Source organism: Aedes aegypti, chromosome 1, assembly GCF_002204515.2.
Source record: "Aedes aegypti strain LVP_AGWG chromosome 1, AaegL5.0 Primary Assembly, whole genome shotgun sequence".
Lineage (NCBI taxonomy): Eukaryota > Metazoa > Arthropoda > Insecta > Diptera > Culicidae > Aedes > Aedes aegypti.
Window position 1 is genome coordinate 8,784,045 of NC_035107.1, and position 16,899 is coordinate 8,800,943.

Consider the following 16,899-nt stretch of genomic DNA (forward strand, 5'->3'; position numbering starts at 1 on the left):
TTTGGTATCGATAGTTCTGCTCTTGGATTTGCACTACTGTTCAATCTCAATAAAATCAAACATTTCTTGGATTCAACGTTGCTAACATAACAGCATTGCAAATAAAAAGTAGAAATAAATGTTTCCCAGAATTAAATCCGCATCGTGCATGCATTGTATTTTACCTCAATACAAATTCGCAAGAGATATGATGTTTGAAATCAACTACTTTTCATTTCAAAGCATCGTGCTAGAGATTTACGATGCACGATTCACTAAGGTAAAATTATTATAGCAAGATTTGTCCCAATTGAGACGTCACACTAGAAAGAAGAAGACGAAAAAGAAGAGTAAACTGCTTTTTAGAATAAAATTGAGGCCAAGATTTAGCGAAAATTCAGGTTTCAGTTTCGATTCAGCAGAGACAAAGATGGTAAGTTTGAAACAGTTACACCTGCGTGTAATGTAGTTTATTGCTCTATTCAGATCCATTTTGGTTCATATTTAACCTCACTGCCTAATACAAATTTGTTTATCAAACAGTTTTTTCAAGTAATAATCTTCAAAAAAAGTTTTCACCTTTGGTTCAATCTTAGACGTAAAGAATGAACCTTCTTCATCTACGATCTTTAGAAGATGGTTTGCAACATTTGTCCCCAACATAAGAAACACTATGCACTTTGCGCTCGACGATATGTGCATGGCAGCTTGAATTTCGATGTTTGTATTACGATCTAAGATAACTTCTCCATTCTTCAGCTTGCATCCTAAAACGCCTTTTGTTGTCGCGGCTTGTTCTCTTATATCCCCAGAGGAGTCCTTTTTCTTTATTAAAAGTATAATAGATCCATCTGCAGAGACCGCTGCAATTTGAACATTAAATATTATAAATAAGCCAATTCAAGATCAGTGAATCAAATTACCATCCGGAACGCAACACAAGAACTCGTGACAGGGATCAATGAACATGTGGCCTTCTTTTAGATCGAGCGCATGTTCTTCCTTCAAAATTCGTAGCACAAGTCCAACCACAGCTCGGTTTGACTTCAAAAAATTCCAGGTATTGGTGGTTTGGAGTAATGTATCACATTTCTTCCATTTTGTTGAATCCCGTGCATTTATTATTTCAGGTATAAATTTTGATAAGATACGTCCCTTCGCTAGATCCTCCATTTCAGTTATAGTTAGACAATTATCTAGTCTTAGTTTTGTGACATTATGCAACTGAAAATATCAATATAATATTATTTATATACTTAATTTACAGACATATAGACGAATTAGTTTGTATATTACGGCATATTTGAATTACCCGTTTAACATATAGTGTTGGTCAGAAACGTGAATGTGTCGTTTACATGCCTGTGTTTTTCCTGTTGCTGCATTACCTGATATTTCTGTCGCATTGTTTCAACATCAACAACTGACTGCTCGAGTGCAGTAATCTCTGCTGCTTCGACTGCTGCCTCTCCATAATCAGTATCCTTTTCCTTTTGTACATGTTTCGACCGTCGATTATTATTGGGATTTTTCTGAGATTTCCTACTCCGTTCTAACGATTGTGCTTTTTCAACAAACATCTTTTTGGTAAAATAACCCGGTGCTTCACCCGTAAACTTCTCCATGTATGTATTATGCCATTCATAGTTTTCGTTGCACATCAGAGCAGTTATATGGACGCGTCTCTGATACGATCCACGACTCATAGTGTCAATCCGCTTTCCGACATTGTACTTACAGAGACGACAGAACAAATTTTCAGCCCTATAAAGTAATTAACAAGCTCTAAATTAACAACTGTGGAATTGTATATAAACGCTCAGTTAAAAAGCAGGCTCTGTCCCAGTGAGCCCATAATGTCAAGATGAAGAAGAAAATAGTGAATAACATAATAAGCGAAAAATGACTAGAATACTTACAAGTTGCTCGTTTTGTTCTCACACAAGAATTCTGCTTTTGATGCTAGTTTTTCCATAATAACTGAAATTTTGTCCCACACTCCACATTTCTGCAAATCAGATATAATGCTGGGAATTTCATCAGATTCATTCTTGTGTTTGCAAAAATAGTCGCGACAAGCACTATGCATACCAAACACATGGTAAGGCACATTTCTAATGTCACATCGTAGTCCTTCAATGTCTTCAGACCCTGAATCGGCACAGTGTTTAATGGCACTTCTAGCGCCTTTCGTTATACGTTCGATACGGCTTGACAAATGATCAGCAAATTGTTTGGGACATTTTATCTAGAATATATAGAATATAATATACACCGTGTGTTGTTGTAAAGGTTTCCTACATCATACTTCTCGAAGCTTTTTTCCAACGTTCTTCATAGTGTGATTGCAGCATAATTGATGTCTTATCTCATGGCCATACGAACAACTGTTTTTCAATTTAGATACAGTGGTGGAATCACCATCAGTTATTATGGTTGTGAATTTAACTCCTTTCTCAAACAATGTCTTAAATCCATCAATAACGATATCACTCTCCATCCCTCCTGAAGATCCAGAATAATTTTTAAAACATTTGTGCTCAGTTGCACTTTTATTGGCAGTGTTGCGATTACACGCCGAACATCGTTTATTCCTCGTGCCGATGTACACAACCTTTTTACTTCGGGTGCCAATAAGTACAGCACAGCCAGAAGCCGAACTATACCTATGTCCGTTACTTCTCAGCCCCCAAGATCCATCCAATTCACAACAAAGGTTGATAGGGGAATCGTCCGTTATTTGTTTTTCTGGTAATTCTCGAGAGGCAAGATTGATTTCTTCTTCAATCGCTTTGTTCATTGATTCTTGTAATGCAGCTTCCAGAACAGTATCCATCGCGAGTTCATCCTTAAAAAACGTTTTTCTGTCCATGAACGGTATGTTCAAAAAGGAGAACATTTCCTGCGCCATAGAATATGTAGAGCCACTATTTAGAATCGCCCAGTCTGTACAGAACCTTAGCCTGGTACCACGACTTGGTTCTTCAGAAGATCCTTTCACAATATAATTGCATACATTACACATCAGCCACAACTTTGAACACATCGATTTAACTTCTTCTTGCCGAGGACATAAAACACCGCAACAAAATCGCGAGTGAGTTGCCTGAGCCATTACAACCCACTGAATAAAATAATTATAATCTACAATTCGACGTCCTTCAAGGCTTTTCCATTTTGGAATTGTGATTTGAGTAAACTCGTCTCCATTAATCGCTTGGCATCTGTAACTGCAAAAAACAGTGGTGTAAAAATCTTACATTTACAATACAAATTACAATTATATGTTTAAGAATCGTTTGGGACAACTATGCAATTACAGCTAGTACATAGGTTAGATATGCAATTACGAAGGAATAGGACCCGTAGCTTATTTTATTCATATATTACAACTCTATAGGAATCTTCCCACAGATAAATGCATTTAGTGGACATATTTTGCTTTTATAGCGGGTTCCCCAATGCTTCTACACAGACAAATAGATGTAGATTAAAAACGGAGGAAATAAATAATGAAAACTACGAAACTATTTTCGTTTGTTTAATGCAAAGACATTTTTTTTTTGCTTAGCGATCGCTAGATGGCAAGAGTATTGAGCACCAGCAAAAGTCATCAAGTTCGAAAAAATAGTGAATCGAGTTTGAAAAAAAAGAAAGACTCTGGTATGAGGGTAATATGGTATCACCACATTCAGTGAAAACGTGCTGATGAGCAAATCAGTTCTACACTTTTGCACAATATGTGCCTTAAATTTTTCAACCGTCGTCACATAACTAAGATTTGAATGAAATATGATTATCATCAAAAATGCTTGATGATACAAACAGTTCATTCACAAAAATCTAAAGATCGCATCTGCACTGTACACCACTCACACTATTATAGGTCACCTAGTCACGATTATTAATCAATCTGTTTCACATGCAATTCAAATGGAAATGACCCATACTAGTGGGTGACCCGTAATAGTGTGACTACTGTATAGTACACTGATCACACTATAATTACTCATCTAGATAGATGAGACATTTGACTTAGATTTCGAGCTGCCAAAAGTCAAGGCGAACCTGTTACTAAAGGTCACTAAAAACTATACATTGGAAGCGCAGAGCGTTACATTCGTCAGAATAAAATAGATTTTAAATATAGTTGAAAAATGAATATTTAAATATAGTTGAGTGTTCCCATACTACTATTTGTGTTCTTTCATGTCCTTTTTTAATGCTGAGGTGTGAATATGGTTTTGACACTGATTATGCTAATCTAACCGTTGTTCACAAACCAAAAATGATAGAAAGAAATCAAAGAAGGCAAGTAAACATATATACTGTTAGTGAGCAGTTTCCTCTCTCTCAGTGTTGGATGGAAATAACCCATTATAGTGACTACTGTATAGCACACTACTCGCACTACTATGGGTTATCTAATAATTATTAGTCACCTTATTGCACATGCGATTCAAATGGGAATTACCCATAATAGTGGGTGACTCGTAATAATGTGACTACTGTACTGCTCATGTTCGCATGGTCGACGTAACCACCATTGCATCGTTGCTGAGAAAATGTGTTTTTGTGTTCCCAGTTACATGCATGAATATTTCAACAATTTCGATCAAATTATCTGTGCATTTGTTAAAAATTGAAATTCAAAAGCTACTGGAGGAGACTTTTTGATTAATTTCTTACTATTGTAATCTGCATTTTAACCGTCTAACTAGTGAATTTATTAAATCAAATGATTATATGGACGAATTGACGTAAACACCAGGTCACTGTTATAGCAACCTGATTTATACGCTAAACTTTTCGAATAAACACTAGGCAAACCATGTGTACGCTCGGATAAATTGGTGTATGTGCTAATGTAAATCCGTTTTTTTTCATAATTCAAATACAGGTCGGACTCGATTATCCGGAGTATCGATTTCCTTTTCACTCCGGATAATCGAATCACTAAAAGAAAAAATGAAATCTGCGATACACGAACTTGAATACCTGAACTAGAACATTAAAATATATATTCCGGATAATCGAGTCTGAAATTCCGGATTATCGAATCCCGGATAATCGAGTCCAACCTGTATTGCAGAACAAAAAAGTGCTGTTCGCATGTCCAACAAGTGTATTATTAGGTAAAGAACTCATATCAATGCAAAAATGCATTTTGGTCATATTGGCGCTTACGTCGACTATGTGAACATGGGCAGTGTACAGTACAAACACCTTACAAAAAGCTCTTATTAAAAAATAGGTCACAACCCTATACTCCCTGTGCATATTTTTAAACTAATGAGCTCTATTGCTACACAATTAGTAAACTCTTACCTGTGTGAGTTGAATCGGTCAGGCGCGTTAGCATAAGATGGTTTGTCATCCTGTGCTCCTGGATGCAATTGAAGTTTATCAACGTTCAATTCCGCATAAATTTCCTTCATCTTGGCTTCGATTGATTTATCAATGCTTTCTACACTTGTGGATGTTGTAGTCTCATTAAATTGTGGCTTCTGATGTTGCGCAGCACTCTTCAGACACGCTTCGCAGTAACAGTCCATATTCAAAGAACTGGATGCTCCTAGAGGTCGACCGGGAATTGAAATTATAGTTGTTTTTGATCGACTCAAATTCCAACCCGTTCTTTTTGCATGTTGATTGCTGTCACTTTTTTGAAGCCGGTTGCCTAAAAAATAATAATTATATAAACATCGACACTCGTTACAAAAGAAATACAATTTTACCTTGATTTTTGCTGGAGCTGTCTGTTACGACTAAGTCAATATAATTTTCAGCCAGCGCTTCTCTTGACGCGGTCACCGATGATGTTGGCAATACTAGATGGTTTGTTTCGCGACTCGCCGTTTGATCAAGTCCATAACTGATGTCCGATTCGATTACTTGCTTCCGTTCATTAGCTTTCGAGTAGGTTGCCGGTATGCTCGTACTTTCTTCTTGGCCGCCACTAAGAATCGGCGATGGTAATTCAGCATCTATAATCCATTGGCTCGGAAATTTATCGATTTTCGTATGAAATTCCAAACGTTTTCCTGCGTCATCAAGCTCATCCGGTGATTTTAAATTAAAATCAGTAAACAAATTTTCGGAAAAATTTGCAAAAATCGGTTCCATGGGATTCTTTAACGATGGCACTAGAAGCAGCTCCAGCTCTTCATCACCCATTGCATTAGAGTATGCCAAACTGTTGACATATTCTGTAAGTTCACAATCACTACGGGGGCTGCAATTTTCTTTGTGGTTCCCGATGTTCTGAAGGGGAAGGGGCACATCTTCCAACCACTGTGATGCATCAGGAACATCACTGAATTCAGTGCTCCAGGCTGAAACATAAGGCCATTACAAAACGTTTTTGGAATTCTAAGGAAACTTACCATCGATTTCTGCCTCTGGTTGAGCGATTTCCAATAGATCCGGGTCGGTATCACGAATCGCAACGGATGTATTTAAACGGATTTCATCCGGCGGGTTGTCCTCTGGGTGTTTATTCCTGGTAATCCAGGATAAAATCCCGGCTCTCCTCTTTTTTGAAACTCTCGGCATGTTATTATTTGTTTTTGTTGACACTTTTTCCTGTCGCAAGTGCCTGGATGCAAGCGTTGCCAATTTACCGAATAATATCGTACCATCCATCGAAAAAGTTTTTTTTTCTGCCTCATATTCACAATTTTAAACATAAATTCAGAAATTTAAAACGAAGTTCCACAATCAAATTTTTGTAATAAATTACAAAATAGAGATGATTGGGTTTTAACTTAATGTTCAATTATTTTGTAATTTATTTTTCTAGCAACACTGGTTACAATGATCAATGATTGTTTACATCTTTTTGCACTTATACTAGATCATATAGTGTGTATGTCATGAATGAAAATGGAATTATATTTTGGTTTTGTCCATGGAAGTTTAGAAGGCAAATTATTAAATCTAGTGAATTAATCAATATATAAATAAGGTTAACTCAAGCATGGCAGTATAACAAGTGAAGTGATATAGTTTTCTAGAGTGTTCCAATGGAAATATTAGGTAAACTGACCAATTTAATTGTTGTCATGAAATCGGGACGTGCTGTTGTGCTAAGAAAAACATAAAGAAGCAGTGAGTGAACCGTTGGCTTCTATTAAGTAGAACTAGCTGATATCTCAAAGTAATTTGAAAAAACAGATTTCAATGAGTTCAACAGAGTATTCACTTCAATGCATTAGAATTTTGTGAGGATATACCAGGGGTGAATCATTTATTTTACTAATTTAATTCTGAAATAGTTTCTGTTTGTATGTGTTGGTAAATAATTATCAATGATTGTGGTGGAAGCCATGTTGCATTTACTTCCCGAAAAGCCTTAAAACCAATCATAGTAGTCTGTAAGAATTTGAATTGGAAAATAAATTTAGTTTACTCTACGTTCTCAATCAAACCAGTCGGGTTTTCTTTTCCCTCTAAGAAAAAGTATCAGCATACTCTATGCATGTAAGCGCGTACAGTGATACTTTTTCAAGTCGATATAAACTATCAAGACTGACATTCACAGTGAATCCACAATTAAGAATCACCCACAATTTATGAATCAGCTGCCTTTAAAGGACAAAATAACAGTAAAAAATAGCACAAAACATCACGGAAACATTTTCGCTTATAATTTATTTTGAGTAAAATTGTTTACGTGATGTTTTGTGTTGATTTTTGTTGTTATTTTGTCATTTAAAGTCAGCTGATTCATAAGTTGTGGACGATTCTTAATTGTGGATCCACTGTATCACTTTGAAATGCAAGCTGAAAAGTCATCATTGATGCCAAAACGAATGACGGGCTACTTAGCCTTAAAAGAAACCACTTTATTATATGGGGTGAGACTGGGGATTAGTAATGAGTAAAAAAATCAACATTGTTCTGTTCCTTCATAAGAGCTAACTGACATGATCGATTTATCTTCAACGATCCTCTCTTTCGGTAATAACTTCGCTAAGTGAAAGACATTCATTCTCGACGCTTTTCCGCAATGATATCTCAAACGGCTATACGTTTTATACATCCTAACAAGTGCCATGTCTTTACTTCATAAAACGCCTTTAAAACATACAAAATCATTCGATTTATCCAGCGAAATTTGGAAATCTGTTGTTCTTAGGCGCCGTTCGTAAATTCCGTAGGCTCAAGATATGGTCAGCAGTACCGGATTTGAGCTTCGGGGGCCCGGGTCAGATTTCATAAATGGGGCCCCTTTATACAAAATTCAGCACGTTTTGGGATTCCACAAACTAACGTATTGAATTTGAGTTTTGAACGAGAAGGTCGTTCCAAACATATGTATGAGGGGCCCAAATTCAAAGTAGTGTAAGTGACATTTTCGGTTGTGAGCTATATACATTGCAAAATTCGTCTGTTTTCAAGCTTTTAAATAGTGTTTTGTGGTGATTTTTCCGTCCAAAGTGAAAAATATAATAATTCTTAGAAGATTGGCTGTTTTTTGGCTAAATAATTTGTGTAGAGTAAAAAATTGCTGAAAATCTTCAAAGCCGTTTTTCTTTTCCTTTTGACTCTATTTAGTACAAGTTTCCAGTTTGTCTCGGTTGCCGCATTCTCTGGAAAAAAAATTACAGTATTGGCAAGAATACAGTATACAAGGCCGATTGATCTGAAAATTGAACTGCATGTTGGAAAAAGCTTAATTTGTAAATGAATCACCAAATTCTATGCAAAGTATCTAAGTTCTTAAAATCCACCCATGTCGACAAAAATGTCCAAATGTTGATACTTGAATATTTTGAAAACAAACAATTTAGGATAAGTATAATAAATATTTTGCAATTAATTTAAGTGAACCAATTTGCTGAAGCATGCATTTTCTAAATATTAACATTTAAAATATATTCCAATTTGAAAATATGGGCATTTTTCTCATAACAGTATTTTTCTAATAGCTTCAAAACTCTTGAATAGAATTTGGTTAATTGCTCATAAATCAAATTTAGAATAAAGAATTTCAGGTCAATCGGTTCATTAAAAGCTGTTATACAGTGCCCTTAACTTGACCATTTTTGTATGAAAATCGGCCTTCATGTACTTTATTCTTGGCAGTACTGTATATTCTATTATTATTATTATTTATCTTTATTAGAGAGATTTTCAGCCAGAGGCTGGTTCATCTCTGCTGTATATTCTATAAATTATATTCAAAGTTCACTATAAGCCTTTACTGAATTTCTCTTAGGCTTCATGTTTCTGATAGAATTGCAAATATGATTAAATTTCAAAGTTCTGATAGGTACCAGATAAACTCTTTGAATTGAGCAGTGCTTTAGAGGTTTAGTCGCATTTTTTAAGATCCTGCAAATACGTCAAGCGCATTTTCTATTCAAATATTTTTTGAAAACTAACTACAGAAGAATTTCAAAGATTTTGGCTTAATATTCATAACTTTTTTTTTGTAAGGATAAAAATGACGAATTTCTCAAACAAAATTTTTCAATTACAGTTTGGCAAGTGGTAGACATAATAGTATAACTATAAAGTTTCATTTGAAACAAATAATGTAAGGGTAATTATCGGTTTACGGTATTTTATGGTATTTCACCCATTAACGGTATTGTGCCGTTTCGGTCTTACTATAATAGAAAAATTAACAACATGAAACATTTTTAAATTTATATTTATTTTATCATTGCATTTGTTATTTTTTTATTGAAAACATCGAAACATAATCGAATTACGTTTAATTATTTTTTCATATTTTTCTATGTTTTTTTGTATAGTGATATTAAAATGATTCTCAAGTAAAATTCGTGGTAAAATACTCAGAAGAATGATCCGGAACAATAACGTAGATTTTGCAGAGCGGAGAAACATTTGGTCCGTTCTAGGGATGAGAAAAACAACAATTATAATAAATGAATTAAAACTCAAACCGTTTCTACTTACTTTTCCGAAGGAAATCATCATTTTGTGCTCCAATCGCGGTGTTTCATTCCATCCGAACCGCACAAACCCAGTACTTCAGCGACGAATTTCAAAGTCGAAAATTGGGCCACGAAAAGTCTCGTTTCTCTTCGGATTCTTCCAGCTTCCAGCACGTTCGCTTTCCAGCTTCTCTTCCGTGTTACTTTGCAGTCAAAGGAAGTTTTATCACGAGGAAAGCCTGTCCGCTTAGTATGCGCCGAAAATGAACCATATATTTTCAGCTAAACGGACGTATTCGGACCACTAAATTTCACGAACGATGTAAATTGTGACTGGGAATATTTTTTCTTCCTTCTTTGTCGGGTGTTGAATCACTGCGTCCAATTAACTTGAACTATTGTGATATACCCTTTTACTGTATGTATAGTACATACATCATCCAGTGACATGTATGTCACTAAATGATCTATGTACTTCTGAGCTCATGAACACCTTATTATTGAGAAATAATGGTCCTAAGCTGCAGTGTGAGGATTCCCCCAGTCTGGTGCAATTAGCTTAATAAAGCCTATAACATTGCTGGGGGTTGCGATCCTTATATCGGCAGGCTCTAAGAAGGGCTTACCAAATATCCTGGACCTACAATGGATTTGTGCACTGCAATAGCAGATGAGGTGTTCTGATGTTTCTCGCTCATCGTCACAGAAGCGACAGTTGGAGTTTTGAACAACACCGATCTTTTGTAAATGGTATCTGCTGGGGCAGTGTCCTGTTACTAGACCAGTGTATAAACTGAGATCCCTTTTGCTGAGACCTAATAGTTGTTGGGTTTTCTTTGGGTTTATATTTACAAGCCTTTTTGACTGACTCGTATTAGGAGATGCATCCCAGTTTGATGAGGTCTGGCTAACCAGCCAGTTGTTCAGTTCCATTTTTAAGAAACTGTCTGATATTCCGAAGAATGGCTCGGGGCCAGTGAACCTATTAGCAGATCCGTTTCGGGCCAGCTCATCAGCAATTTCGTTCCCCTCTAGACCCGCATGCCCTGGGATCCAATATAAGTTAACTCGATTGCAGAGAGCTAGTTTTTTCAAAGCTAGAATGCATTCCCACACTAGTTTTGAGTTACACGTGTAAGTGTTAAGCGCCTGAAGAGCCGCTTGGCTGTCGGAGAGAATACATATACTTGCGTATCTGTATTTCCTATTCACACATTCTAAGATAGCACATTCTAAGATAGCATATATTTCTGCCTGAAATACTGTAGACCACTGTCCTAAGTGAATTGAGGTTTTTGTTCGGGGTCCGTAGACTCCAGAACCTGTCAAATTATTCATTTTGGAACCATCTGTGTAGAATTGAATAGACCCTGGAGGGATGTTGGGTCCACCTTCTTCCCATTCTTGACGGGAAGACATGATCACCTTATAGGGTATGTCATAGTTGACTACCATTTCCATCCTGTCACTACACTTTTCTACAATTAGATTTATAGAAAATTCATTTAATATACTGAGGTGACCCGTAAGATCACCTGATAGTAGGGTTTTTGTTCGTTTCAGCCTCAACGCACTTTTCTCAGCGTCCAGCTTTATGAATTGATCCAGCCGGGGCAGATTAAGCATCGCGTCTAAGGCAGAGGTGGGTGTACTGCGTGCTGCACCAGTAATTGCTATACAGGCAATACGTTGGATTTTATTTAACTTTGCCCTTGCCGTAGCCTCTTTTGTTTTAGGCCACCAGATAAGAGAAGCATAAGTTATTCTAGGACGAACAATGGTTTTATAGATCCACATAATCATACTTGGTTTCAGGCCCCATTTCTTACCAAGTGCTCTGGAGCATACCCAGAGTGAATTGAGGCCTTTTTGCACCACTGTTTGAAGATGTGAATTCCAATTTAGCTTGGAGTCAAGTATGACACCAAGATATTTGGCTTCCTTTGAGCAAGTCAATTGTGTTTCGTTTAGGAGAAGGGTTCTCAATTGTACCTTCCTACGTTTTGTGAAAGGTACGATGGTGGTTTTGGAAGGATTTATTCCTAGTTGCTCTCGTTGACACCAGGAAAAGGTATGATCAAGAGCTAGCTGCATCCTTTCGAATATAACGTCTTCAAATTTGCCTCGTACAATAATGACCACGTCATCTGCATATCCTACCACTTCGAAGCCTCTCCTTTCTAAGCTATCGAGAAGCTCGTCCACCACCAGTGACCAAAGCAACGGTGAAAGTACCCCACCTTGTGGGCACCCCCTTGTAGCCTTTACAGTGACGCACGAACCACTTAGCTCAGAGGAGATCTGTCGATTGGCTAGCATAGCATGTACCCAGGTAGCAATACATGGGTCGAAATTCCTCCTCAACATTGCCGATCCTATAGACGAATAAGAAGCATTATCGAATGCACCCTCAATGTCAAGAAATGCTACAAGAGCGATTTCTTTAGCTTGTAGTGTTTTTTCGATCTTATTGACTAACGAATGTAGTGCTGAGATCGTGGATTTGCCACTCTGATACGCAAATTGGTGTTGTGAAAGAGGCATTGCTTTCATAAATTTAGAATTTATGTATTCGCACAATACCTTTTCCATGATTTTAAGCATCACGGATGACAAACTGATCGGCCTAAATGCTTTGGGATTTGTTTTGTCTTTTTTACCTGTTTTAGGAATGAAGACAACTCGAACTTGACGCCAATCATCTGGAACATGCCCTAAAATCAAGCTCGCCCTAAAAATCTCTACCATGTGTGGGATTAGCGTTTTCTCCGCTTTTTGGATTAACGCTGGGAAAATCCCATCCATGCCAGCAGATTTGAATGGCTCAAAAGATCTCACAGCCCTTTCAACTCTGGCACAAGTAAAAGCTTCTTTGGCAACCTTAATTGCGTCTCTTTTTGTCCCAGAAACCAAAGATATGGTTTGTTGTGGAACTGAAACAACAATCTCAGTACCTTCTTCACTTATTCTTGATTGAGGAATTGAGTCAGGGAAGTGAATTCTTAACATTTCACTCAATGTATCGCTTGGCTCTACAGTGAATGAACCGTCGACTCTACGGATACTACCCAGACCATTGGAGTGTTCTTTTGAGAGTGTTTTTTGAAGCCTGGCTACCACGGGGGTCATCTCTATGTTCTCGCACATACTAACCCATGATTTCCGTTTTGAGCGCCTTAGCTCCTTATTATAGTCTGTTAGAGCTTTTTTGTATAGGCTCCAATCGGAAGTACGCTTAGCGCGGTTAAATTCTCTACGCGCTGTTTTTCTGAGCTTATCTAGAGTTTTGTTCCACCATGGAACATCTCTACTCGAACTAGTTGTTCTAGTCGGACAACTCTCTTGAAAAGCATTAAGAATTTTGTTTTTAATGCAGGTGGACGCCGATTCCAACTGCATTATGGATTTAATATTATTTTCAATTATGTATGATTCAGATTGGAGAATTGCTGAATAGGTTTCCCAATCAGTTTTCTTAGGATCTTTAAACGTTCTTTCTATCGTTAGACCCCCTTCCCAGTCGAATATTATGTGTTTATGGTCTGACATTGATGTTTCATCAGAAACATGCCAATTTTTTATTTTGTCAGAAATAGATGGACTACATAAAGTCAAATCCAACACTTCCTGTCGAATGGAGTTTGAAAATGTAGGCTTGTCGCCAACATTGCATATATTGATGTTTTTGGAGGAAAGAAACTGTAAAAGATACTCACCTCTGGTGTTGATATCTGTACTTCCCCATACGGTGTGGTGCGCATTCGCGTCGCAACCAATGACGAACGGGATGTTGTGGATACGGCTGTAATGGACAATCGCAGCTATCTCTGGTGGAGGAATATTCTCCGCATCGCCAGGAAAATACGCTGAAACCATGAGGATCTCAGATTTTCCCCTAGCGGTGGGCACCTCCATCCTGACTGCCACGATGTCCTTTTTAATGAATTCTGTAATAGGAAAACATTTAGTGTTATTGCGTATTAAGATAGCCGCTCTTGGAGATAGCTGGCTATCATCATATACCAACTTACATGAGTTTAGTTGAATACCTAGTATCCTGGTTTTATTGACCCACGGCTCCTGAATAAGCGCCACCGTCAATTTTTCTTTTGTGAATCTCCGACAGAGTACATCTGTTGCACTCTGTGCGTGGTGGAGATTCACTTGAACTGCCTTAAGCGCCATATTTAGGAGTTCCGCTTTTAACCAGGCGAGCATCGCCCTTCTTTGGATGTTGCGGATCATCACGGTTTTGTTTCGGGTTAGGTTTCAGAACTTTGTTTTTCCCACCCATCACATCCAGGCCTGCGAGTTTCGCCCCTGTGGTCAAGACTTCACTCATTTCTTTTCCACTGCTAGTTTTAGATACCTTTGGGTTGGTACCACTTGAGCAGGGAATTGAAGCTGAGCTCGGAACTTTTCCTTTAGGAGCGGACACGCTGGCCTTCATGGTGGTCTTTGGGCGAGAAATTGCGTTCCTTTTACCACTGTTTGAATCAGGGGCTTCCTCAGAATTTTCTTGAGCCAGCTCCTTATTCGGCTTGTGGTTGGAAACGGAGGGTGTCCTCTTAATTTTCCTCAACTGGATTTCTCCAAATCGGTAGTTGAGGATGAACTTGGATTTCGACAGCATGTCCATTGACGATCCATCTACCGTAAAGATCCATTCGACATGGATGTCATTGAGGATGGACCTTTTCACGATACGCCAATTCGTTGTTTTCAACCCGTTCTGGCTCTCTATGAGAGCCTTAATGCGTTCGTCCGCGAAGGTTGAGCTTTGAGGGAAGAATGCTCGAAGAAGCTCTTGGCGGGGAATGTCTTCCTCGTTCAGTGCAACCAACTCAGCACCTTCCCAGGTATTTACTGAAGGTGTTATTTCTTTCACCCACTCAGCTGTCTCTTGATCCTTGCAAATTAGAACCATGTAGCCAGATTTGTAGACAAGGTTACAGAATTTGGGTTTCAGTGGCTCATCACGCTGTTGTTCCACTTTAAGCAACAGAGCATCCTGTAGAACGTCTAGTTGAGCCGTCGTGAGCTGGGCGGTTGGAAAGTCTTTGGGTATTATCCCGACCTTCACACGCTTGGTCATATCGCTGTAGCTCTGACCAGTGGCTTGTCGTTTGGACCCACCATTTTGTGGCACTGAGCTTGAGGATTTTTCAGCGCGCTCTCGGGGATCTAACTGATGTTTCATCTTCTTCATATTTTTTCTTAAACAAAACAAACATGGCAGCTACGGCAAAGCTATGAACATTTGGAAGCTTACGTGCATCACAAATACCAGTGCATGCAACTGTTTGCCAAACTGTTAACTAATAGTAATATATAGTAAAATACACACATGTGTTAGTGTGTTGCGCAAGGCATTTGGGAAAAGGTTACGGTACATTTCAACCATTTCACCTTGCATTAGACACATGGTATATCCCCATATCATTTCACTATTTTTGCACAGTACAATATATTGTTACAGTTTGGTATGAATTACTCAATCCGTTTTGTATTGTTTAGCGCGAAAAGATTCATATTGTTGAACATTAAATCAATTGTTTTAAATAAATTAACCTTTACAGATAGGATATATTTACTGTTCTTAATATAAGGGAAACTGTATTTTTCCTACCTGTCCTACCCACTTCCCGCGCCACTGGTCGACAGGATGGTAGCCGAACTAGCTAATCGGCAGCCATTAGTGATAGCTGGCGACTTCAATGCATGGGCAGTAGAGTAGGGTAGCCGCTGCACCAACTAATAAAGCCAGCTATTGTTGGAATCCCTGGCCGCATTAAATGTAGAGCTGACAAATGTGGGTACAGTGAGTACCTTCCGCAGAAATGGTGCAGAATCGATTATCGACGTGACGTTTTGTAGTCTTAACCTTTTAGGTACCATGAACTGGCGCGTGGATGGCTGTTATACTCATAGAGATCATCAATCGATTCGCTATAGTATGATACCAGGCGGGCGGAAGGCAGCGCGATGTAACTCGATCCAAACCCGAGGTTGAAAAACAGCGCGCTTCGACGGCGAAGTATTCATTGAAGCCCTGAGGCGCGAACGGAGCACTCTGGACCTAAACGGTGAAGAGCTAGTTCCTGTGACATCACGATCTTGTGATACTTCCATGCCGAGAAAAGCCCCTCCTAGAGAGAACAGGCCGCCGGTGTACTGGAGGTGCGAATCAGTTGCAAATCTTCGAGCAATCTGCCTTCGGGCTAGACGAAGAATGCAACGTGCATGCACAGAAGCACAAAGAGAAGAACGCGGTGCAGCATTTAGTGAGGCAAAGTTAGCTCTCAGAAACCGGCATGCTTTGATAGTCTATGCCAGAGAGCCAACTCGAGTCCATGGGCTGACAGCTACAGAGTGGTAATGGCTAAGACCATCGATAATCGATGTACTCTTTCCGCACCATCCCACAAGCCCATGGCCTCCAGCGCCGTATGAGGCAGATGAAGGAGAAGGAGTGGCGAGAGTGACGAACGAAGAGCCGGCAGAAGTCGTGAAACCATTCGCGTCAAACAAGGCACCGGGACCCGATGGTATCCCGAATGTTGCCTTAAAAGCGGCCGTGAATGCGGATCCGGACATGTTTAGAACCACGATGCAACGCTGCATTGATCAAGGAATCTTCCCGGATGTATGGAAGCGACAGAAATTGGTGTAATTACCAAAGGCGGGGAAACCACCAGGTAACCCGTCGGCGTATAGACCTATATGTCTACTAGATACGACGGGAAAGGTGCGTACGGCCTGTCCAACAACCAGTTTGAATTCAGGAAAGGTAAATCAACTCTGATCCAGTCGGTCGTTCAGACAGCTGAGGTGGCAATCGAGCATAAAAGGAGCGGCATCCGTACCTGCATAGGTTCGGGCACTCAGAATCTCCTGCGTGCCCCAATTGTGCTGGTGTGGAGGAAACAGCGGAGCATGTCGTGTTCGATTGCCCCCGTTTCATTGTTGTGAGAGGTCGCGTGCTCGCTACATGCGGAGGGGCAGTTGGCTG

General features: G+C 38.9%; 1 protein-coding gene across 1 annotated transcript in view; it reads left to right on the forward strand.

The window, feature by feature from the left end:
- Positions 1-16,899, forward strand: part of LOC5579809 (ras GTPase-activating protein-binding protein 1) — a 40,678-nt gene that overhangs the window by 21,291 nt on the left and 2,488 nt on the right. The window lies entirely within an intron of this gene.